Source organism: Pholcus phalangioides, unplaced genomic scaffold (assembly GCF_987345545.1).
Source record: "Pholcus phalangioides strain wild (caught in Gottingen) unplaced genomic scaffold, Ppha-v1.0 ptg000015l_1, whole genome shotgun sequence".
Taxonomy (NCBI): domain Eukaryota; kingdom Metazoa; phylum Arthropoda; class Arachnida; order Araneae; family Pholcidae; genus Pholcus; species Pholcus phalangioides.
The window spans coordinates 84,493,316-84,519,869 of record NW_028301608.1 but is presented as its reverse complement, the minus strand read 5'-3'; the positions used below and the strand labels follow the sequence as shown (position 1 = coordinate 84,519,869).

At 31.4% G+C, this 26,554-nt stretch overlaps 1 protein-coding gene and 1 long non-coding RNA gene across 2 annotated transcripts in view; both read right to left on the bottom strand.

Annotated features, from left to right (window-relative positions):
• Positions 1-26,554, bottom strand: part of LOC149076891 (uncharacterized) — a 278,256-nt gene that overhangs the window by 43,366 nt on the left and 208,336 nt on the right. The gene's annotated exons all lie outside the window — the stretch shown is intronic.
• On the bottom strand, positions 15,052-24,807 carry LOC149076894 (uncharacterized). The gene is made up of 3 exons (XR_016194121.1): positions 22,661-24,807; positions 20,990-21,119; positions 15,052-18,076 (listed from the first exon to the last, which is right to left on the bottom strand). It is a non-coding gene; the product is annotated as an uncharacterized LOC149076894 (long non-coding RNA).

Genomic DNA, 26,554 nt, shown 5'->3' with positions numbered 1-26,554 from the left:
AATTTTATATAGCTTTATGACAATACTTAACTGCACAGCAGCATCAGAAGTGTTCAAAACTTATGGGTGCTTCCCTTGATCTTTGAGTAGGAAATTATGATTTCTGAATCAATTCAGTGGGTGCTCAGACCAATGCCATAAATTAAGGTGGGTGCTTGAGCAACCACAGTACCCCTGGCTCCGACTCCACTATGATGGCATATTCAGAGAAAATATTAAATCAGGGTTCAACTGTATTTCTTCTAAAGAAATTATTGGCTGGGCAACACTTCGAGTGTGATGGAAATGCCAAAGATGGGGATCATTATCAATCATCATTAGCAGTACTGCCTTAGGGGGGAAAAAGAGAAATGTTAGCAATCCATTCAATATGAAAGTAAAAAAATAGTTTGAGGTTGGTCATTATTTTCCAAAATTAAATTTATCGAAAACATAAATTTCATTTTCAAAACAAAAAATGGTGCTTATTTTCCAAACTTGCTTCATGTATTATCCCCGTTATGAATGATTCCAGAAACATGAATGTGCAAATTTCAAAAACTCTGGAAATGACGTTTGAATATTTGCTCTATTTATTTATGCACATTTCAACAGGCAAGCATTGCCGAATTACAGAGATGGATCTACCCATGTTACTCCATGAATGTCATTTTCCTAAAATGTTTTGTAACATGTTTTTCAAGAGGGGGTACATATTAGGGTTTATGGAAAAACTTATAGCAAAATAAGGCATCAAAACCAGCACATAAACAAAAAGTGGAAATTTGCACATTCACATCTTTGGAATAAGAAATATTTATTTGAATCTATGTAACCCTTAGTGTGAGCATTAATATGGCAGTATATGGCTTCTGATGTATCTGCATCTCACAATACCTCCTCCTCACCAGATCATGGCCTGCCTCTCTGTCTCAATGAAGAGATATAAGCAGGTGGTCGAAGACCTATATTGGAAGCTGTGCGTGTATGTATTGTGAATCTAATGTGAAGTTGTTTTTTTTTGTTTTTGTGTGATGTTTATGTGTAGTGCTACCATCTACCATAAATTTTTTCTAACCATGAATGAAGTGTAATGATTTAAATAATTGTATCATTGAAAGGCCTGTTGCTCTCTGTGGCCAGACTTTTTAACGAGAAGATATTATCTTACAATACCCAGGTCTATCTGAATGGGATTTTTTAATGTGGCTAGTGAATGAGATTTCTAATGCTGCTAATGTTCAAGATGATTTTCAATAATACAAGTTACATCAACTCAAAAACATTACTATTCTTACAGATGCACATCTGATTTCTATGCTCAGTGGGGTATGTTTGCACCCTATGGTAGAATTTTTAGTGCCAAGAATTTAAAGTAACTTTTTACACCGGTGGGAAAACTTTCTGAATGATTTAAAAATGCCTTTCTTCAGTAATTGAATACAGTAGAATCTTGATTAACTGAGAGTAGCAAGTTTGGCGTCTCCTCATATACCAAGACCCATAGTCAATAGCAACAGTCCCTGAAAATGTAAAAGAAATAAATGCCAGTGCCAATCACAGGTATTTATTTTATTGTATTTAATTTATTTTATTTGATAGCTTTTTTTTTTCCTGTATTTCTGTATGTAACCAACTATCTAATCTTATGCTAATTCTTATATTTGTGGAGCCAATCCTGGTTTGCCAGGAACGACTTGTCACAATCCAGTCTTTCATTGAAGATCATTGACTTCTCTTGCAAAATGCTATCAGGGACAACCAACCATGACTGATCACAACCCAGACAGATCATCCAGTGATTGATTTTAAGACAGCTACCTGTTACAAGTGAACCATGAAGAAGAATTGCTTGCACCAGGTACAGGAGCTTTGAGCACATTACTGTCTATAAACCAAACTGATCAATCAAACTAATCAAATCTGACATTTTTTTTAATAGCGATTGCTTTTTCAAGCTATTTTTGATTCAATCTTATAAAAAATTTTGATTTATATTTATTGTCATTTCTAGTATCAGACAGTCAATTCTCCAACACCAATTTTTCACAGAAATTTTCTTGATCAATCCTCCATTTTTTGAGACTTTTAATTTATATTCCCCCCCCCCCCATGATACCACCACTCTCTTCAGATTGTCAGAACTTGTCAGGCTGCAACAGTGAAAGAGATTCAAGTACATACAACTTCGGTCTGGCCCAGTACCTCAGTTAACTGAGGTTCTACTGTACATACTAATATATCTGTATAAATAAAATTAATTTTCTGTCTGTCTGTGAGTGTTCTCTATTTTGGCAAAAACTGTCGGGCAATAATAGTTTTTTGGCTTTAACAATGATTTTTGGAATATTTACTTTGGTTACCGTGGTTCCCAAACAATGAGTTTCATACATGTTTACTCCTTTATAACGATTTGCCACTTCTTTGATGCTCTCAGTATCATCTTAAGACACAGGCCCACCCGGGCATGGCCTGGAGGCCTAAAGTGCAAGGGGGGGCTTCATGATAGCGAGACCTGATTAGGATTTTTGAGATTAAACATGTAAATTAGTAAGCAGGCATTCATAGTCAGATAAGGGGCTTTAGAAAGATCAATTTACTTGGGATCCCATGATGCTCTTGAGACGGCTCTGATATAGAGAAAAGCCAGGCAGCGCCAAGTAAATACCTTAGCAAATATAGCTACTCATCTTCATCTTACACTATAGCTAGTTTAAGATGAAGTTGATGGTGACCAATAAAAAAATTTATAATATGTGTTATATGTTCTTTTCTGATACAAAATCAAACCTTTTCGTACATATAGAAACATTAAAAATATTTTGGCACATTAAAGTTGCAAGCTACAACTTCCAGATTTGAAATAGTCATTACATGTAATGTTTCAAAACATTTGCTCTCAGACAAAATATATCACATACAGTGAGATCACAGCCTTGTAACACTATCTGGGAATAATGAATAATATTCAATGATTCCCTTTAACCCTTTAATTGGCAATGACGAGATATATCTTGCCTCCATAAAAGCCTTTTATTTTAGTGTTGATAAGCCCAGATATTTTGTACAGTTGATTTATCAATGGAAAACTTTTCCTTATACCCCTTAGTTTGCATCTGATGAAAATTGGAAGAAAGCCTACTTCATTAAAAAGATATGGCATTTTGAGGGGAGGGGAGTTTAGTGATTTTTAATTGCCGCTTAAAGGGTTAATAATTTTGGTTTGAGATGCACTAATGTCTATAAATTAAAAGAAAGTCGAATTTTTAAGAAAAAATAAAGTTGCTGAAAGGTTTGTAATAATAAATGTATTACCAGTTTCTGGTGAATAAAGCCACAATAAGACAAATAACAGAAAGAAACAAATGTTTTCATAGAAACGCACAGCTTCGTAAATAAGCCAAACATAATTTCCATTCAAGAACTAAAAAACACTAAAATCAAAACTAAATTTATGTGTTTACCTCACCATTTTTCATGTTTTACGATTATCCAATGTTCTTTGAAAATTTGATAATATTACATGACATCAAACATTATTCTTGAGTAAAAATTAAACTTTTCAACATAAAAAAGAATACAAAAAGTTTTCGTAAGAATTACAAAATTAGAATCCCTTCAAACATCAGGAAAAAATCTATGTGAGAATCTTGCAATAAAAGTGAAATTTCTAGGTTGTTTAAGTCTGATTTGACATTGACTAGATCCACCTTGCCTCACATTTATCTATTGCTGGTTGCAAGATATTGAAGAGTGGGAACACACACTCCTTCTCACTCCACCCTAACCCAATTCTCTTTTTTCTAAACTGTGTGCATCGCCCATCCTACCATCTCCATGGTGTTCTATGATTCCAGCAGCGTCACGGGGTGGAGGTACAGAAAGAAGGTTATGAACTCTCTGTCTGAAGCGAACCGCAAAATGGTTCAGGCAGCCATTTCTAAGGGAAAGGGGGAGCTTATGTTATTTCCATTCCTCCGTTTCAGTTTTTCTGACATAGATATGAAAATTCACTACCCTGCCTAAATAAGTTTCACTTCAAAAATGTCATTGGATAGGCTATGGCTTTGAATTAGCCACAAGAGCTAAAAAATTAACTTTTACAGCTATGTAAGACATGGCTTTATTACAGAACATTATGTTAATTTCAAATTCCGTCATACTTAAAAGAATATGTCCAAAAAAAATATATTTTATGATTACACAAGCATTATGATCAACAATGCTACAAAAACCAAAACGTATCATTTTTAGGATCTTTGGCAAGATTAAAGCACTTAGAATACTGATCCTTGCCTTAACCTTTTCAATACTAATGGGATATATATGTATAGTAAAAAAAAAATCAGTCTTGAAAGGGTTAAATGGGTTTATGTCCAACCCTCACTTTGCAATTCACTAATAACGTTACGCATGCTTCTAACAGGATCATCTGGCCAATGTTGAGGTTAATTTCACTACTCCTGCTTTAGCATCAGAAATAGAAATATATCACCATAATAATAAAAAAAGCAAAAAGATACTGTTCAACACAATATTCAACTTCAACTTATCCCCATGGGGGTAGCAGATAGTAAATTGCTTAAAAATAGGCCCGAGTTGTCATCTGTTCTTCCACGTCCATGTATAGCACACACAAAATGTGAACTTTTCCTACACTGCTTGCTTCAGAATATTTATCATTGTTTCAGAAATCTTGATATCACATAATTTAAAAAATGCACATAACCATTAACCAATTAGTCTTATTTCCTTACTAAGTCTGCCACTATTGTCAGCTGATTGAGACCACTCTCAGTTAAATTATACATCCTAAAATTTGAATTTTGTATCTGTTCCTTAAATTATAGACATCGGCGCATCAGCAGTTCACATCAAGATTTATTATAGCCTAGTTCAATCTTTTTTTTACTCATTTTGTTTAACCCATTTGCATTCTCTCTTCTAAATTCACTTACTATTCCATACCACCACGTATTAATAAGAAAGAAACTGGTTTTTACATACTATGCAAGCAGATTATTCCACTTGGTGATAAAGAATATTCACAATTTTTCAGCTTATTATGCTTCCGAATGGAAATGGGTTACGTAAAACATTAAAACAGATTAAGTTTGACTCATGTTTAATTTTTCTCTTTTTCATCTTGCTGGGTAAATAACTTCTACAATGCATTACAATAAAATACATTCATAAAATATATTCTGGAACTTGAAGATGTTTTATGAAATTTAAAAGTGCCTTTAATAGGCAATAAATATGGCTTCATCACAAAAGAAATCACCGATAAAAGTTGGCAAATTCAGAACCAAATGATATTCATGCCAATGGTGATCTTAACTGTAATACTTCACTTACTGCATTTACATGACTTTTAATGAATATTTGTGCATTATATATATTTTTATGCATTATATAAGCAATACAATAACATCACTTCAACTTGATTGTGAAACAACAGGGTTCCCAGAAAAAAATCTGCTTGATCATTTCCCCGACTTTCCCTGATTAAAGCTCGAAAATTTGCCTGACCCAAACTCCAGAAGAAAGAAACATAATTCAAAATCTTAATCTTCCGAATTTTGAATTTTGGTTTTTTAAGAGTTTCAGCTTTTTTCTCGAGAAAGAATTTTTTCCTGACTTTTATCAAGTATTTGTATATTTTCCTGACTTTTGGCACATATTTTACATTTTCCCTGACTTTCCAGGTCGATAGGAACCCTGAACAATAATTCATAAGTCTTATAATACATGCTGTATATATATCACATGAATTTTAAATACATAGTTTGAAAGAAAAACACAAAAATGTTGATTCCTAAAAACATTGTGAATGTTGCTTGTTGACTTAATACCTAGAATCACGAGTTCAATCAGTATTTTTTTTTTTTTTTTGACAACATTAATGGAACATTTTAGGATAAAAAGGAACTTGACACTATGCTTTAAGAAGTTGAGATGCTATACAAGGTCAATACTTCTATTTACATGATTGAAAAGACCAAAAATTTTAAATTAAGCGGTAGATCAAACCAGAACTAAAGTTTTGGAGAATTCAATTCTCATTGCAGCCTAAAAATCACTAATGTTCGTAAAACTGAAAAAATTTTCTTTTGTAGTTCAGTGCTTTGATATAACCAGAAAAGAAAGCACAGAAAAGTTTTGTATGCGAAGAGATTGTTAGATAGACATTGCAGAAAAGTACACAAAAAATTTTCATACTTCACAAGAGAATCAGAATGATTGATTACTTGAAAGGAACTGTATTAAAAGTTATGGAACGCATGCCAAAAATATTAAAAGAACTGAAGGAAATCAAGTTTTCTTCTTATTTAACCCATTTGTGTGTGTGTGTGTGTGTGCCCACGAGTATTTTTTTTCCAAAAAAATTTGCAAAACAAACATTTTCTTGCTAAGCTGTACTCAAATGAGTACAGTGGGTAAAAATGTGTTAACTTTCAATCGGGCACATCTAATCTGTGAAATGAAACCCAAATTTTTTCATGCCAAAAAACATGGGTTTACTAAGAGAACTTAAAGCTTTGTTCAAATTTTATAATTGAAAATTGCAAGGAAATACAAAAAATTACTTTTGTAAAATGCAAATATAACCTTGTTTGAGTGAAGAGTTTAGTTTGATAAGCATTCTCTTAAGCCAAAGCAAAAAAGCAAAAATTTAATTAAATCTCACAGATGAGTTGTGCCCAAACATGTTATGAGTTGTACAGCACCCGACCAATGGTTAAATTAAACAAAGCAGTTTCATTATTCTTAGATAATCTTCACAGTTCAGGAATTCCAGGATAGTTATAAGTACCCTTATAAACATTTATGCTTAATTCAAGAGGATTTAATCAAAAAAAAAAATTTATAAGAAATCTTTACATTGGGTAGAGGTTGTAACCGAGAATTAAATGAAAAAAATAATGGCGTAAAAGAGGGCATAAACTGTATTTAACATTAAATTTTAAGTAACAGTTTCAGCACTTAATTATGGAATTAACATAGTTAGATCTTGTTACAATGTCACCTTTGGAGACGAAATAAAAATGACCTCATAAGTGGAGTGACTAAATAACAAGTGAACCAAATCTACTATTTATGGTGGTAAGGATATTCAAAGACATTTCATAAGCGGGTGATGTTGTACCAAGGTCTTATTGTATAATTGCTTCCAGAATTGAATCAGTTATTATGGTGGTGAACACAAAATGATCAATACAGTATCAAGTCAAAGAGGTAATGAGAGTTTCTATTACAAAAATGGACTATGATAATGAGCAAAATACATATAACAATGGGAAGAAAAGGGATAAAAATAAAGTATCATAAAATAATCAGACTAGATATTAAATATATAACAAAATTAACGTAAACAATAAATTTATAGAATATGCATAAATATATAATGCATGTATATACAGGATGTCCTGTAAGTGCTAGCACAGCTTTTATTTCATCAACCATCCATCCTAGAGGTATAATTCCAGTTTAAAAAATGCTCAACACTTATCAAAAATTACCCTGTACCAGTTTTAAGAGTGAAAATACAGTGTGTAACAAAAATAAAAAATCTAAAAGAGTAACGTTAAATGTGGAAAAACCGTTTCAACCACATTTAATGCTGTTCTTTCCCAAATTTCCTCCATTTTTCAAATTGTATATGCCTGTGAATAAATATTGCACTTGGAAACATTGAATTTATTTTTGTTAGATCAGGAGAGAAAGAACTTTCTAATTGGAAATTGAAGTAATAGGAACACAGGAACGCCATATAAAAATTTATATACATATATATATATTTTTTGTTTCACACTAAAAACTGGTACCGAGTAATTTTTGAACGAAAGCCTGTTGAACATTTTTTAAATTAAAATCATACCTCTACGATAGACGGTTGATGAGATAAAGGTCATGCTAGAACTTATAGGACACCCCGTATAAATGCATTTCTCTTCAATCAATTAATCATTAAAGATTGATGTTCAAAAATGGCAGTTCTACGAGTCTCTCTATATATAGAATACATACTGAGCAGATATAAAATAGGACTAGATTTAGAAAAAGAAAAAAAAAGTCTCGTACCGCTTCAGTTGAAACATAATTCTAACAAAATGAAACAAAAAATATTTTTTATAAATCTTTGTAGAATACAACAATGCTAATAAATCGATATGACCAGTTATTTATCTCTTTAATATATTAGTTACATGTAAAGAAGAAATGCTTAATATAAGTTTTTCTAGATTATTAGAACATAGATAGCATGAAGAATAAAGTATATCATGCACTTCATGCATATTACACTTTGCTTGTTGAAAAAATGCTAAGATGCTAAAAAATCAGTGTTCTTCAACCGCTAGTCCGCAAAAATTTTTGCCTTATCTATGTAGCCACTACACAATTTCAGGTTTAAGAAATAAAAATAGTCTCTAAATTTGTGCTTTTTGTTTCTATCATTAGCCGATCTGCAAATTATTTTTTTCCTGTTAATTTAATTTTTTTGGTCCGCAAATGATTCCTCCCATTAATTTGTTGTTTACCATGCTCAAATTATTAATCCTATTTATTTTTTGCCGGTCTGTAGGTATTCCTCCTGTTTATATTTTTTATTTAGCTTGTCTTTAAATTGTATTCCCTATTTATTTATCTTTCCTTGGTCTGCATATTATTATTATTATTTTGCCATCAGTCCATAAATTATTTCTCTCATTTCTGCTGGTCAGAGAAATATTTTAAATATTTTCACCAGTCCATAGTTGTAAACATCACCGTCACCACAGTGGTGGTGGTGAGCTGAAGTTTGTTTTCTGTGGTTTTCAACTTCCAGGCAGATGCAGGCCGATCTCACCTTTAAAAAGTCTCGTCACAGAGAGCAACAGGCCTACAACTGTAAAATCTTTCATTGCACTTCACACATAGTTAGAAAAATTTATGGCAGATGGCAACACTACACATAACAAGCATTGCATGGTAACAAACTTCATGTTAGGTTCACAACAAGTTCACACACATTAAAATATTGATCATTTTTTGTCGTACCATTGTCATTTTCTGCACACACGAGGGCTGATTAGACTGGGACCTACAATTTATTGCTGATTCTGAAAGTTTTTGACGAGGATGAACCAGGTATCGAACTCACAACACCTCCAACATGTACCAATTTATTAGAAATTCCGCAGAGGAATGTGAATGAGGTACATGCGTGGTTTAGTAGCTATTAGTCCATTGGTGCAAAAAGGTTGAAGAACACTGAACTAAACACACAATGAGATCATCAATAATCTTTCAAAATATTTCAAATAAGTATTGTTTTTTGATACACAATCAAATATTCCATGTTTTTGATCACTGAATGGTATCTGCAACCAGTCTACCTTTTTATCGCCTCAAATAGGCCTACTCTTTCCAATCAGCAGATAAAATTATCTATTGCTGCCATCTTTATCTAAAAATTTGCATGCTACTTAAAATGTAAAAGCTAATAGTGAAATATTTTTAGCACTAATCGTAAACTTCAAGTCTAACTCTATGAGTTTATTTCTTTAAGATAAAAAGACTGATTACGCCCAGTTAAAAATTTCCATTCAGAGTAATCACCGCAAAAAGTGAAAACAATAAATTCAAATACTTTCCAACTTTCTAATACCAACAAGTAAAAAAAACTGTTCAAGAAAAAGATTGACTGTGATAATTCCTCCCATTTTGTGTAGAAACCCATGCAGAAACAAAAAAAAGTCCAAAATATCACAATATTTGTTATAGGAATTTCTTCTGACACCTTAAAATGTACTTTTATAAAGTACTCATTTCAGATAATATGTATATAATTCGTTTCGGTAAAATTTCAAAAGCTCAATATTCCAGTCATTTGAAACAATTCACACAGTGTGATTGTGCACTCCTATTTCTGCAATGATAACTTCTCCTAGACTATGGCACAGAGCCATGCAGTTCGTTTTATCCCTATGTAAACATCGCCATATCGTTTTGTTCCAAGCATTGCGATATAGTTCGTAGAAGAATCCATGATGGTAAAGAACAGATCCTCTATGAGTTTTCCAAAAGATGAGCGTTTCTGAAATTATAAAAAAAAATAGATAAGCAAATCATGTTTTTTTTCCGCGCAACAGTATAAAAAAGGCATGAAATAATTCAATGTTATGTTTCTTATTTATTCAAGTTCCAATGCTTATTTTCTTTCAATTTTAAGATCATCAAATGTAATTATTTTTTTAATTTGCTAGTATGAAATTCTTAATATATACAGTAGAACGTTGATTATCTGACCCTTTATCTATCTGGAACTTTCTATTAACCAGTGTCTGTATCCTCAGTGAAAATTTTCCTTCTACAGTATTTAGGAAATTACTGGTCTGAAATTCTTTTGCCAATTAAAATCCCAATGAAGGTAGATAGGCTTTCCAGGAGCAAAACAAGCAAAAACAATCCTATTGATTGTTTGCCAGATCATTGCGATTCATTATAAATAAAGTTATTTAAAAAAACTTGATATTCATGTGAAGCAAGGGGATGACAAAATTATCTTTGTCCATTAAATGTTAGATTTTAATTATTGTTGATGACATACTGAACCTTTAACTTGAGTCATAGTTGATTATCCATAAATTTTGATCTTCTGATATAATCTTGTCTCAATTACATTGGATTGATAATCAAGGTTCTACTGGACAGGGCGCATAGGAAAGTCTTTATAATCTGAAATAACTTGCGAACGGAGAAATCTACAACAGTAAAGTGACAATAACATGCAAGTAAAATGATAATTGGAGAAACTATAAAAATTTTAATTGGTAGGCTATACGTTGTCACACAAAACATTAAAAAAAAATTAATTATAAGGATTTGCACCTCTTTCTGCTGTATGGAAAGAGAATTTCTATATATCGATTGGAGAAATACTTGTAGAGATATATACAACTGAAATTAATGATCTAAAAATTTATTTAAAAATTTTTTTTTGAAATCTCAGAGAATTCCTTTCAATATTTTTTATTTTAGCACTTTAAAAAGTAGCACAAACATCAAGAATTTCAATCTCTGTTATTTTGGCAAATGTTCATGTGAAAGTTACAGTATAAATTTCTTTTGGCATAATAGGAAGAGATACAAATTTTATTTTTTGGATTGGAGGCCACATGCAGACTTTAATTTTTATATTTCATTTACTATGTGAGCTGCTGTTTGTTGTGTTTGATTATGCACATGGCCATTTTACTACACCTTTATCTCGTATATATACACAACTATAGCTCTTTCCATTATTTCAAGTTGAAATTATATTCCTATGCGTCCTGTATAAACGTTGCATAGTATGATTAACAGATACAGCGCTCATCTAATGAAAAAATCTTGCAAGACATGGCAATTCTTTTATAGTGACAAAAGCTCACAATTTAACCCATTCGCATTCACAAGCAGAATAATGAATGTTGATATAATTCATTTTTGAGTTTTTATTTTTAACGTTATCCTCACGTATTCCCAAGAGATCCCTATGATTTGTCCAGGGAATTTTATATTGTTAGTTAGACCTCCATACCCAAACCAGGACTCACACCCAGATCTACTACTACTTAATCATATATGCACCTCGTACACATTCCTCTTCAGAATTTCTAACAAATCTGCTTATGTCGGAATGTGTGTTCTGAGTGAATGTGTCGCCTTAACGTATCCATGTTGTAGAGTTGCGCTTGTTTTGTGTTCATGCTGCCATCTGCTTTTTCATTTTCCTGTTATGTAAGTAACGTGTTGTAGGTCTGCCTGCTCTCTATAGAGAGAGACTTTTTTTAAATGGGAGACCGGCATGCCTCGAAGCTGGAAAAACACAGAAAACCAACTTCAGGTGACCACCACTGTGCCATCAACAGGGTTCAAACCTGGATCCTCAAGACGACAGTCTAGCACGATGCAGACACGACCGTACACCGACCTGCACAGTCAAAGGTTAGCATGCTAACTACTCGACTACCAGTGGGCAAAAAGCTTTCAAATGTATGGAGTGTCAAATTTAGAACAGGTATGCAAATAGGTTAATACATTGTCACTGGGACCATAGAATATGAGTTTATCAAGAATAAAACTTCTTAAACGGAATCAACTGCATTTAAGATTAATCTTCTATATGATTATTTCACGCATGCATCATCATCACACTAGATGCTTTCAAATCTGTGTATGTGGTTTATTCAATGGTATAGTATCCATAAATATAAAAAGGGTGCTAACATCCGCACTACAAATTATTGGTGACCCGTTGATCCTAGAGGCATACTTCCAATTAGAAAAAGTATCCAAATAAAGTGTGGACTTCAGATATTCTTATTTGTATTGCAAGGGGTTGTATAGTTATCGAAATAAAAAAGTTAATTTTTTATACCGACACCCTGTGCTCAAAAATCAAATAAGAAAGTTGTTGTAGTGTCTCCCTTGAGCCCAACGAAAAAATTCCACATTTCTGAGTGCAATATTCACTGAAATATTTGAATTCAAAAATTGAGAAAAGTAAAAAAACAGCGTAAACTAATGGGAAAAACACTTTTTGCCCCTCATTTATTCTTTTTTCCAATACGAGCACACGGTGCTCGTATAAAATGTTGGTTTTTATTTTTATTTTAACAACTATACAACTCCTTGAAATATGAATGAGGTATCTGAGGTCCACGTGTTATTTGGATACTTTTTCTAATAAAAAGTATGCTTCTCGGATAAACGGTTTACCAGTAATTTGCTGTGAGAGATGTGAGCTATGCACTCTGTATGTATGAACATATCACTAAAATATAATGTAATACATATTTCATACATGAAAAGCTCTATGAATAGCTTTATTCATCAAAATAAGTAAAATTTGATTTAGTTACGCTCGTCAGAAATTGATACACATAATATTGCACCTGGCTAATGATTCAATCTCCATCATATATATATATATATGAGGTGCAGCCAATTTAGCTCTCTCAAAAAATTGAGGATATTTATTATATCCTCTCGAATATATGTACATTTAGCAAATATCTATTTTATAAATAATAAATTATGAAACGTATCCTAAAAGGAATCTTCTCTTCGACTTATTCTCTAAATAAAATGAGTTAATTGTTAGTTTCAGGTTCATCCTCATAATGAACCAGAATATAAAACTTTCCAATCAAATCTGTTACACATTCAAATAAAATAAATGTACACTATATCATACAGATAGTTACAGATTTGTAAAAAAAAGTTTGCATCACATATATGAAAACATTTTATCACCATACTTATAATTCAGTCATGCTCGCCATACAAAATTTACTGTGGTATGCTATTTAAATAATAAATAAACAAAAATAAATAATAATCACTTATGTATAAAGCTGTAGGTCACATTACACAGGAGTTTTAATGTAGAAATTATAAGTTTTGGTGGATGGGTGACTGATAAAAAATTAGGAGCGTTCGATTGTTTTCAAATGAAAAACTGATACATCTAAAAAATAATTATGAAATAAAAAAGATGCAAAGAAAAAAAAAATTACCTTGTTTTTAATGAAACACAACTTTGAAATTTGAGCGAAAATGCCCATATTTTATTCTACCAGTCTTTTTTTTTTCCTCAATGCTATGAATGTAAACTGATGGATGCAAGGTAATGATTTAATTTAATGTCATTGAAATATATCTCATCTCACAGCTCTTTTACACTAACAGATGTATGTGTATCTTGTCAAGGGTTATATTAGAATTAAATTAAGCATCTTTCATGTGGAAAAAATTTTGGGTAGTTAGGCTGAATAAACTTCCTGTTCAGCTCGCATAAGATACGAGCGTCTTCAGGAGTCAGTGATCAAGTGGATGCAAAGTTGATAAAGCATTTGTATAAGCAATTATCTGGCTAGGCTAGCATTGCTTTGTTACAATTTATCAATAATACTCAAAATATTTATATGGTTATCCGGCTTCTGGCCCAGACAAGGAGTAATTATTTTACTTCTTAACACTAAAAACTGTGGTTAACCTTTATTCTTTCTTTGAAACAGTTTGCAAACAAGCGAATCTTGATTGCCTCTCTGAATATTCAAGGGTAGTCACCGAATAGTAGAAACCTTATGGACTGAACAACCAAATAGTCAGAGTGCTATTGACCGATATAACAAAAGCAATGCAGGCCCAGTTAGGCCATTGCTTAAATACAAGCTTTATCCTCAACTTTGCATCACTTGATCACCAACTCCTGAAGATTCTCATCACCATTGAGAGCAAAGCATTGAGCATATTCACTATACCAAACAGCCCAAAAACTTTACAACATAGTAGTAACAATGGCCATGAAAGTAATATTGCATTGCATCTCATTTTTATTGTTTTCTCTTTTACCTTTTTTGTTTTTTGATTCATTCTCTTCAACTATGTTCAAAACAGCATATTTTGATTCCATTTTTATGAGGAATTAGTTTTAGGCCAGGATTACACTATAAAAGTTTGATAAAATCCCTTTTATAAAACGTGAAAAATTCAGCCAATAAAGCTCATAGGTTACATTCGAGCAAATGCAACCCATAATCTTACTGGTTGAATTTTCAAATTTCATAACTTTTAGAAAACTTTTATAGTGTAATCCCAGCCTTAATGAGCAATCATAAAAGTGCACTCCTTACTCCGCCTCCCCTCCGCTTTTAAATTACACCCATTTTTAGGAATGCTTAGGTAGTAAATTTTTGCACACCAGTATTTAAATTTTTTTCTTTTTTTCATAATGTCTCAAAAAGGGGAAGAAACAATTTAATATAGTAATAAGTTCAAGTTATTTAATAACGTTTCAATAGTTTCATAACTTATTCAATGGTAGGTTTTCAATTAAAAACTAGAACAATCCCCCTACAACTTTAATTAATGATTTTGAAATTTAGCTGAGAGAATTCAGATAATAATTTATTAATGATTTTCAATTATTTTTCTTTAAAGAACAAAACAAAATCACACATCTATAAAAAAATAAAAGTGAACCAATGAATTCAATCATGTAACATCTTTACTGAAATTAGCTCAAAGTTATACAAAATATTCCATTCAGAGCCATCTTTTGTTCTTCAAACATACAGTATTCATACAAATAATTACACACAAAAATACTGATATATTTTAACTTTGAAGTATAAAAAAATGATTCACTTTGTTTTTAAAGACAAACACGGCATATGAAATTGTGAATTTGAATCAAACTTATGAAAACAAAAAAAAACAAAACCAGGTAAAAAACAAATTGAATTTTCTGATCAAGATGAACAATTTACAAAAAAACATATCAATGTTCTCTATTAAATTTAACACACTATAAATTTGAAACTATTTTTCTTCGTGAACACATAGGATTTGTTGGCCTTAAATGATTGTGAGCTGATATTTCTTTGACGAGCTCTCCTTGATCAGTGTGGCACCGAGCAGGACATCTAAAGCGTTCATAGTCTGAGCATCGCCAGATGATTTTATTTCTACAGCTATTCTCTTTGGTGTATGAATATCCATTGAAGACAAGGCGGAAACTGCCTTTCTGACTTCTCACGTATATCAATCGGTTTTCAGTCCCTGCAAAACACCCACACTCTCTTTTTATATAGAAATTTTATTGCTGCTCAACCTCAAAATTACAGCAACAAAACTTATCCAGAATAAGTTATAGTTAGAAAAATAATTCAAGCACCATCATTGAGTTCACACAAAGTTCAAACCTTCTTATATATACATAAAAAAATGCATGTTGTAGTAAAATATGATTTTTATAGTTGGTATGTATAGTCCAATACAAAAGCTCACAATGAAATTAAATTATTAACCAGCAACAATAATTTTAATTTCACACAAAAAAACATTATTCATAAAAATTCACATGGATGTAATTTCACACAGGTTTCAAGCAATAAAATATGCAAATATGACATTAATGTATAATGAAATGACAATAGAAAGATGTTTTTAAAAATCGTCAAGAGAAAATAGACATATAATGAAATAAAAAAATTTAATTTTTGATGCTGCCGGATCACGTTTAACAACTTTACATACAAGCTTTGGCAACAAATTTGGACAATATACAGTTGACATACCAGCGATAAATCTAAGAAAGTAGTATCTTAAAGAGTTAGTGTTAATATTGAAGAAATGGAAGGGAAAAAAGATTAGTAGAACAAGTTTTCCATTCTTTCCAGCCACCCTTCCTCTATACATATATGTCATACTATAATGATAACTCTTTAAACTGTAGCAAGGGGAAAAAGAAAAAAAATAGCGATGCTAAGGTAAAGGAAAAAAAATTCCTGTTTAAAGTGTTACCAAGGAAGAGCCTCAATAATATGAAAAGAAAAAAAGGAGAGAGAGCTCAAATGTATTTCTTCCCTCTCGGCTTGAATTAAATATTTTTTCAAATATAATTTTCTCCACTGTTCATATTATTGATACATTTTGATGAATAATTAGTCATTGCAAATCTACAGCTATTAATATCAGCCAAAGGCCAAACACAAGTAATGTAGTTTTGAATACAGTAGTTTTTAAATATATTGCTGCAAATTTCAGAATAAACACCAATCATGGGAAGAACAGCAGCCGAAACAATATCGCATACAAGTTAAGAAAATGGTACATGAGTTTAGGCACTTTAAATGGAATTGAGGAACTTGCATTCTTTAAATCATGAAAATTAGAAGCAATAAAAGCTAAAACAATATAAAATATAAAGTGTCTATGTTTATTATTTTGAAGTAGTATTTCTCTAAAATTTATGTACAAATTTGTGAATTAAATGCAATTCACGATTGATGTTTCAAAGCAAGGGTGTGTAATCTCTGGCCTGCAAATGGGTTTCATTTGGCCTGAGAAAGGTTTTTTGAAAAAAAGTACCAATCCAAATGATAATTATCATGTGGAAGTACATGTACAATAGCTGTCACAAGTTTGTGGCTTGCAGTCGTGACCAGCAGACTGAGAAGGTTGTGCACTCCTGTGTGTTTTAAATCTACTTCATCATTTATTTCCCTGACCAAAACTCACTTTTGGAGAGAAATGTAATTTGAAATCTTAACCTTCATGTTTGTTTTTCCTCCCATTACAGAATTTTTTCCTGACTTTTGCCAAATATATAAAATTTCCTTTGACTTTACGGATTGCTAGGAACTTTTTTTAATAATGTGATCATTACATATTCCCAAGAGATCTTTACGATCTGTCCAGGGAATTTATTAGTGTGTTAGTAGACATCCATGCCCAAACCGGGATTCGAACCCAGGCCTGCACAGTCAGAAGCTAGCTCCCTAACCACTGGACAGCCAGGTGTAATTAATATGTTAATGTGACTACAGAAAAATAGCCTCTGAACTTGTATGACCATCATCACAAAATGAGAGGGTTCATTCCTCAGTAGGAAAGGGGGGGGGGACTTCCGCAGCAACCTTGGAGGATGTTCATTTTCTTCCAACCCCCCCCCCCCCCTCCCATTTCTCCCTGCTGAAGAATGAACCCTCTTTCCAAGGTCACACTACATTCATTATAGAAAAAAATACTCGAATCTTTCTTTGAAGGGTCAGAAAAATAGGTTAAAAAAAAAAACTCTCACTTCAATGTGAACCATATTGTTTCTGCGAGGTAAAATAGAAACACGTAAATTCTAAATTCTTTAAATGATAAATAAAATTATAAGCAATTATTCAGCGAAATTTATTTCATGCTTATCTGGAAAACCATAAATAATACCACGACACAGACAAAATTATAAAATCATAATATAATACGAAACAAACATGCATAAAAATTCAGCCAAATTGATCATATGCATCATCTGTGTACGATGTCTCCATAATGTAGGTTGTCGATAACCTGTCTCTAACATGAGTTTTTGGTGGATGATTGTGAATAAGTTTTTCAAAAACAACCTCGTTTTGCACAGTATGACAGCGAGCAGAACATCCACTAGATTCTCCATCGCAGCACCGCCAACAGATTTTGTACTTCGTCACAGTGTCTCTTCTGAATGCATACCCTTTATGCAATAACAATGCTCGGCCTCTTTGGCTTTGAATGAACGTAAGCCCAGATGCTGAAAAACAGATATTTCTATAAATATATCGCAGGATAAAAGACTAAAAAAATTAGAATTTCCAGTATATTATTAACTTTCATACTTCAGCTACAAGTATAACATAAGAAAATGAATAGTTTTGTGCACAAAAAATTTTTAAGCATATTAAAATGTGAATTGTATCACAGCATTAAGAAAACATGGTTTTTGTGGATAAAACATCTTTAATTCATGATAAGGATTTTTTTTCCACTGACAAATAACAATATTGTTTTAGTGCTTTTTCTATAAAAAAAAAATCAAACTTGCATTTGTATAAAATGAACAAATATGAAACATACTGTAAACTGGGGTGACTTGAATACATACTCTAATCTTTTATTTCAGATGATGCCATAGCCCTGTACATGAAATATAGAGATGAGATCCCAAGTCTAGCCACAAGAGTGAGCCTCTGTGATTAAAAATGGTGCCAAATCTCTCATAATCAAGACTGTTCCACAATGTACGTCACAGATTTCGGAATATTCTGCTTTGGGGGAATAGAAGTTTGCTTTGTAAGTATGCTTCTTTTATTTGGTCAGTATACTTATTGTTTTAACTGTGGGTAATAATTGATGTAATTAAATCAGTTTGTTAACTATTGGTGGTTTTACTGGTGAAATGTTTAATATTCTCACAGGGTGACAAGGACAATATTTTATATTCATTTCAGGCACACAGAGTAACATAGATGCCACGAACATGTAAGAAAATATTATCTCCAGGCCTTATAGAAATAGCACAGATCAGATAATCTCTTAAATTAATTAAGAAATTAAACACCACATTTAAAGGTAACACCAAAACAGGCATCTTTGACTACGCAGATTTACATTGTAGACATAAAAGAATAATTCTCTGTATTTATATTTGTAATAACAAAATTTATGCATTTATACTTTTTTTTTTATTTGCCCCTAATTATTTCCATTTAAGTGAGATGGGAACATATGCTTCAAAAAGTAAAATATCAAGGCAACAAAGTAATCACCTAGGGTGATTCCTTTGTTGACTGAATGACTTTGCATTCATTTTTCTCCATTATAATAAGTTACAAAACAATCCATAAACAACTAAAAACTTCTTTCTCTAGTGGGGCAACTTTCAGAAAAAAATTAATTCATACAAGGGACATAATACAAAAAATGTTCAAAATCTGTACCAAGTCACCCTATTTATAGTATGAAAAATTCTTAACTTAAAATATTAAAGATTTTTTTTTTTCTTTTAAGAAATTAAATATTAACGCTTTAAGACAGTGGTTCTGAAACTTTCGTCACTCACAGATCATGTCAATTTATGATTCATCTGTGGCTCCCTAGGTTACTTTGGTGGATATTTTCCCATGTAAAAGAGCGACTTCAAAGCATAAATAGACATACAAATCAATATCTCCAGCTTGCTGCAACACCCCTGAGAAAAGGTGGTGATGCCCTTAGAAGCCGCGATTCACACTTTGAAGAACACTGCTTTAAAGAGTCTCATACCTTTGAAGCATAGTAAAAAACTATGCTCTTGTAGTAACATACCATTAAAAACACTATTTAATCATTGATTTATTTGAAATTTTCCACACATATTTTTGATTGTGTATTCTATCCTATGCCAGTATAAAATTTGACATACCTCTAATACTTAATGTTTTGCAAATTTAAAAAAAAATGCATCAAAAACAGCTTGTACGCACAATAAAATAGCATGACATCGTATGGATAAAAATTGATTCAAAATAAATAGAATAGAGATAGAAAAGAAAATTCAAAATATAGATAAATGAAGCAGAAAAGATTGAATTTTCATTAACTCAATTTTCTGAATTGACTGTTTTTTGAATTACAGATTTTAAAATTAAATTTTAAATAAAATTGAGTCAATGAAATCTCAAACTTTTGCTTCATTTCATGAACTGAACAGTTTCCTTTATTTTGAATCAATTTTTATTCATTTACAGTGATGTCATGCCCTTTTATTATAAGCACAAGCTGTTTTTGAAACATTTTTTTTGGAAATTTGCAACAAAATTAAATATCAGAGATATGTAAAATTTTATGCCAGCATGGGATAACATACAATCAAAAATATATGGAAAAAATTTCAAATAAATCAATGGCTAAATAGTAAATTCTAATGGTATGTATGCTGGTATATATGTATAACTGCTGGAGTATAGTTTTTTACTATGTTAAGAGGTATGAGACCTCTTAAACAATATACTGTAATTTCCTGCTTATAAATTTGTACATTACACATTACAAAAAATCATAAAAATTTCTCAGTGTGAATTGTACACTATAACAGATTAAAGACAGGAAATTACAATAATGTTTTTAAAAGAACTATATAACACCATCCATTGTCTAGGCTCTATTTCCTGTATGCGATTTTAGCTGCTGCCTCCATGATGAGACTGGACCATGTTGAAAAAAATAAATTTTAAAGTTGAATTGAACATTTCATTACTCCCATACTAAAAACAAAAATGAGGTTATTTATGGAAACTTGATTATGAAATATATCGAGTTTGGGGGAAAAGTTTCCAGTCATCAGAAAATTGAAATGTCACACATTAAGTGCATTGGTAAAACAAAATCTTATTTTAATAAAAACCAGTTTTAAATAATTACAGTACAGTAATTATCATATTAAGTCACAACATATTAAATTCAAACAACCACATATAACATTGATTACGGACTGATGTTCAGAAATTTGGTCACTTGTGCAATAAAATTTATCACCACCAATATTTCAAGTAGATTAATTGAGCAATGACAAAGTCAGAAAATGTATGTCACAGGTTGTCTGCCTCTTGCATCTTGTGGAGGATGGTTATGCATGCCTAGTTCTTTAATAACTATCTCTCCGTTAGTATAACAACGAGCTAAACACCTGAATCGCTGACATTCAGCACATCTCCATATCACATGTTGCCTGCTGACTGATGCTTTTCGGAAAGCATGACCTCTGTGCACTAGCATCAAATGCCCACGCTGACTTTTCACATACATAAGCATGCTTCCTGGGATTGGTGAAAAAATTTAAACCAATCTTTTAGACAAAAAAAATTAAAAATACAATAAAATAATACATATATCACTTATAAATAATTTTTGTTTTAAAAAAATATTTTTTTCTTCAAATTCACCGATAAACAAATGTTGGTTGTGGTTATTCATCCCTTTATCAATATCCATTTCTTAAATTTTAAAAAGTTAAATTTTTAAAACAAACAGTTGTTGCTTAATTTTACGAACTGTTACATTTATATGAAATAGTCCTCTGGTCCTGAGTAATATGTGGTTTCTTTGAGTCTTTTTCCCATGTATCAAATAATTGTTCAAGTTTATAAAAATGAGCATTGACTGTACTATTAATCAGTTACCATCAATTCTGTGACTTATTTTAACTTCATATTTTTGATAGGCTGTGCTCTATTAACGCTAATAATGCTATTTAACAGTAACAAATTATTTTCTTTTCATTTCATTTTCTTTTGTGCAAATTTATATATTTTGCATTTTCAAAACAAGTTTAATAATTAAGTATAAAAATACCTAATGAAAATACTGTATTTCTCTACTTGTATAAGATGAAATAATACATATTAGAATTCTAGATTAACAAAAAAAAAATACATTGAGAGACATTATCCCATCATGAGAAAATTTGTAAGTCAGGTATCAAAATAATTTTTAAGCAAAATTTGTGTAGAAAGCTAGCTTTAAAACTTTTTATAACCTGCGAATAATTACACATCTCTCATAACAAAATTATAAAATTCAATGAAAACTTTTCAACCAATTCTTCGTCACAGTTCATCGTCAATAACATGGAGGCATTTTCATTGGTATTTTCAGATTTATTAAAACAAAAAGCAATGGAAAAGAGAAATATTTTATACATAATTCTTCTTCTATGTGAATAACAGAATATTCAAAGTCAGTCTAAAAAAACTAGACTTTCCTAGATTGAATAATAAACTAAAATTGTACATGACTTTGTAGGATTATAATAAAAAACTGTTATTCCTTTTACCAAAAAAAAACAAAACAATTACAGTGAAACCTCACTAAAACAATACTCGATATAATGATATATATATATAAATCCCTCTACAACAACATTTTTTCAAGTCTCATTTGGAAACATCTGTACTTTAAAGTTGAACTGCTGCCTCTCAATATAATGATAATCCATAAACAACAATATTTGTTCCTGGTCCGCAGAGTATAGTTATATTAAGATTTCACTTTATGTTTAAATAAAAATATCAAATATTCATACAAGTAGACTTATTCTAAAAACCATTTTTTTTGTTTTTGTTTTATGAGAAAATTAAAAACATCCTTAATATAAACAAGTTCCTGTTAACTCCTTATACATAATGGAATTAATAGGCTGTTGAATTGCTTATTGATGATTTGTGATATGAGAGGAAAAAGAAATTATTTTCTTATGCAATATAGAAAGGTACATTTCCAACTATTTGTGCAGTTACAGGGTTTAATGTGTTTTTTTTTTTAAACTGAGAAAAAAACAAAGAAAAAAGCTTTTATTTACTTGTTTTGTTTGATGTTGATATGTAATTTTGCATTTCTTACGCAGCATCTTTACAAATTTGAAAAGAGTAAAAAAAGAGCAAATTACCATTTACATATCACATAGTTTCTGAGAATCAAGCAAGGCATCCATGCGTAGTGAGAGATTACATTAAATAAAATACAAGATTTTTTTCCAAAGAGTTTGAAAATTCCATTTAAGAAAACAAGCACGGCTATGCGAGCCAGATTACGTAAATTAATGGGCAAAACATTAGTTTTGTAAAATTCCTCACACTTATAATTTAGAATTAAGTCAACACCAAAGATAGAAACAATTGATATTTACCTTGAAGTGATATCTAATACCTCTCTAGATAATGAATGATAAACAATAAAAATATGCACAACAAAATAAAGTAATCTGTATATATTAAATTAATTTTCTGTCTGTGCGTCTGTCTGTTCTCTATACACATCTATAATTTCGGACCAATCTTTGCCAAATTTGCATACATGCCAAACAGGACCCAACTTGTGAATGATAGGCTATCTTAAAATTTTTTCAGAGCTGGGCAAATGCCTAAATTTATAAAAAATCATGGGCAGAGATACAGGGGTATGCGCCCCGTAATAAATTACCAGTGTCAAAGGAGGAGCCGACTGATCTAACATATACACAGTGTATGTGTATATATGAACTGACATTGTCATCATGCCCCCAGAATTCTATCTCCGCCTATGAAAAAACTGTCAGACAACAATGGTTTGCTGGTGCCCAACAATGACTTCTTGAATGTTTTCTTAATTTATAGTGGTTCTCCAACAATACGTTTTCGACAGTTTATCTTTTTATAATGGTTTTGTCACTTCTTTAACGCTCCTTTTATATAGAGAAAACCTGGACAGTGCCAGGTATTACAGCTAGTAATAGATAAATTAAGTTATGTATAAAAGTGCACTTGCTCCTGTATTTTTGAATTTCAATTATCATACTTTGGGGTGGTTGATAACGAAATACTAATTAACAATTACTTTTACTCAAAAACAATGTCTAAAAAAGCATTCCATAGAATGTAAGTCTTAAGCATTTGCATATGCAAGAGTAAGTACTTTTGAGCAGAAATTTTATTGATTTTGCATTAAAAGACAAACCTCCCCTCCCTAATCCTGAAAAACCGCTATGGTTCTAAGGCACCATTTCGATAAAATTCTCACTCATCTTTTTGAGAAGCTACTTGACTATGACTCTGACATATTAGTTGTTGAAAGCCAATTGAAGTTAATTTACCACATATTTCAATCAGAGCTTGAAGTCACTTCACAAAATAAGTTGAATACTTCCAACTTTTACAGGGTTATATATACTGTCTGGCCTCCCACATCCTGCAGGACCCCTAAATTCACTATAGAGAAATCTCTGAAAGATCCCCTCTATAGTGAATTTATAGAGCTAAAAATAAAAAATAAGAGTCATATACCGGGTCACCCGAGCTTGAGGGGGGTTATGTATACTGTGTATATATAGCCACAAAAAAAATTAAGCAAGCTATATTAAATAGTTGACACAAATTTTGATGCAATGAGAAATTCAAACTCCTACCGGTTGATTTGATATGAAAAGTGTATCCAGTAATTGCAACATCTGTGTCACATTTGGTCTGAATAAGCTTGCTGCTGAAAAAAAACTTACATCATAATTCATTTCTCGCAAACTTTGCCAATCACTTGCAACATCAAGCTTCTGATTATGAGCTGTAATTCTGACATCTGACTTTTCCTGTATGCATATACTCAAATACAGATTTAGTTAATCAAATGGGTTCTCAAATGCAAATTTCTCATTGCTTGAATTGAGAATATAAACTTGAGACTTGCACACATGAATAAAACCTGTATTTGATAAGTAGCCATCAGATAGCAATAAAACGATTTTTTTTAAAAATTGATTGCTCATTTTATTTGTGGAACAAACCGAACCAGCGAAGGTAACAACTTGAAAATCCCTTATCAATTTTCCATTTCATTCATATCCCTTCCATTTAGAAAACAAGTAAAAAAATATAATTTAGAAAATAAGTAACATTTTGGAAATACACATTATATTCAGCCATAATCAAAAGATGTGTCGCTAGAAAATACACTGTTTTTTTATTTTTCATACCATTGTAGAAATCATTTTGTAAGTCCATGAACGTAGAATTTATGTTCACGCACATAATCTTTACGAGAAAATTTACGAAAGCAAATGTTGCATTCAAAACGTCTGCGGTTTTCAATTGAATGTCTTTCCATGTGCCTCCTCAAGCTGCTCTTATTAAAAAAGACTTGGTTGCAAACAGTGCATTCAGGAGCTTTGCTCGTTGTTGAATCGTTCCAAATGTTATAATCACGGGAACCTAAAAGAAGCAAATGTTCAAAAGAATTATCAATAAAAAGCCATAAAGATAAAAAAAATATTAAAAATAGTGAATAGGAACTGGATATTCAATCAACATAAGATAGCGTACAGTTACAAGATAAAGCTACTGAAAGTTTTAGCCTGAAAGAATTTTAAAAAGTCAAATACTAATAACACCAAAAAAGTTCTCTATTTGTGAAAAAAGAAATCTTATAACTGAAACTGTATATGTATATTCATAAGTACCATAACAAGTGTCTGTCCAGCCAAAATTTGGGTCTGTTTTCCGGATCCTTCACAAAATTCTGGATCTGAAAAAATGACCCTTCACAAAGTACAAATTAATGAAATCATAAATTTGGCTTTTCATTTCTTTTGTAATTAATTAACTAGATTATTTTGCTTCCCACAAAATTACGTATTTTTCACAAAACTAATGATCCTTTTCATAGAAACAAAAATTTTCACAAGAAGTCCATGCATAACCCAGAACCTATAATATAGTCCTGTGTAGAATATCTGCCATCGAAATGGGCTTACACTGTAGAGACTTACAGGCAGCACAGTGATTGACTGAAGTTGCTGTTCCAAATTTGAGGAAGGAATAATAGCCAGTCTTCCATTTCAAAAAGTCTTCTTAAACAGACAGCAATCTGGGCAACAACATTTTAATTCACGTATAACCCTTACAAGCAATAACCTGCTGATTTTTCACTGCTTCATATGGAAGTTTGATAGCAGCACTACTTTAACACATGACACACGCATCTCCCAATAATTATGTATATGTTCGTACACATTTTCAGGCATACACCAATTTGAAAGGCATTCAGAGGAATTTTTAGGAGGTACAAGTGCTGATTTAATAGAACTAGCCTATCATACACAGTGGCGTTGTATTTACATATGCCAGTTTCAATGGCCATCTGTATAGTCACTGATGAAATCCTACAAAACGGAAAAGGTTGTTGGCATTTTTTAAAACAAATGTTGGTCCTTTACTCGCATCTGTACATTATTAAAAAAAAATTATATTTTTAACCTCTTTTAAGCAACAATGATGATATATCTCACCTCCATAAAATCATTTTATTTTAGCATTGACAAACCCAGATATTTTGTAAAAATGATTTCTCAATGGAAAATCTTTCCGTATACCCCTTAGTTTGCACCTGCTGAAAATCTGAAAAAAACCTACTTTATTAAAAGAGATATGGCACTTTGAAGAGGGGTTTAGTGATTTCTAATTACCTCTCAAATGGTTAGAATATTTGTTTTCATTCCTACCTTGGTTGGAAAAAAAGGCTGCAGATATAATATGCAACAGTCTACAATCTGCAGTAAGAAATTCAGAGATGTCCTTTTAACATACAAATCACTAGTGAATAAACTGGAAATTATGATGCATTTTAAATTTCATTTACTTCAAAATATCGTGATTATTGTTTACAGACAGCTCGATTACAGTAGTTCATTAAATTTGATTCTTTTTGAAAAAAATCGAGAGCTCAATAT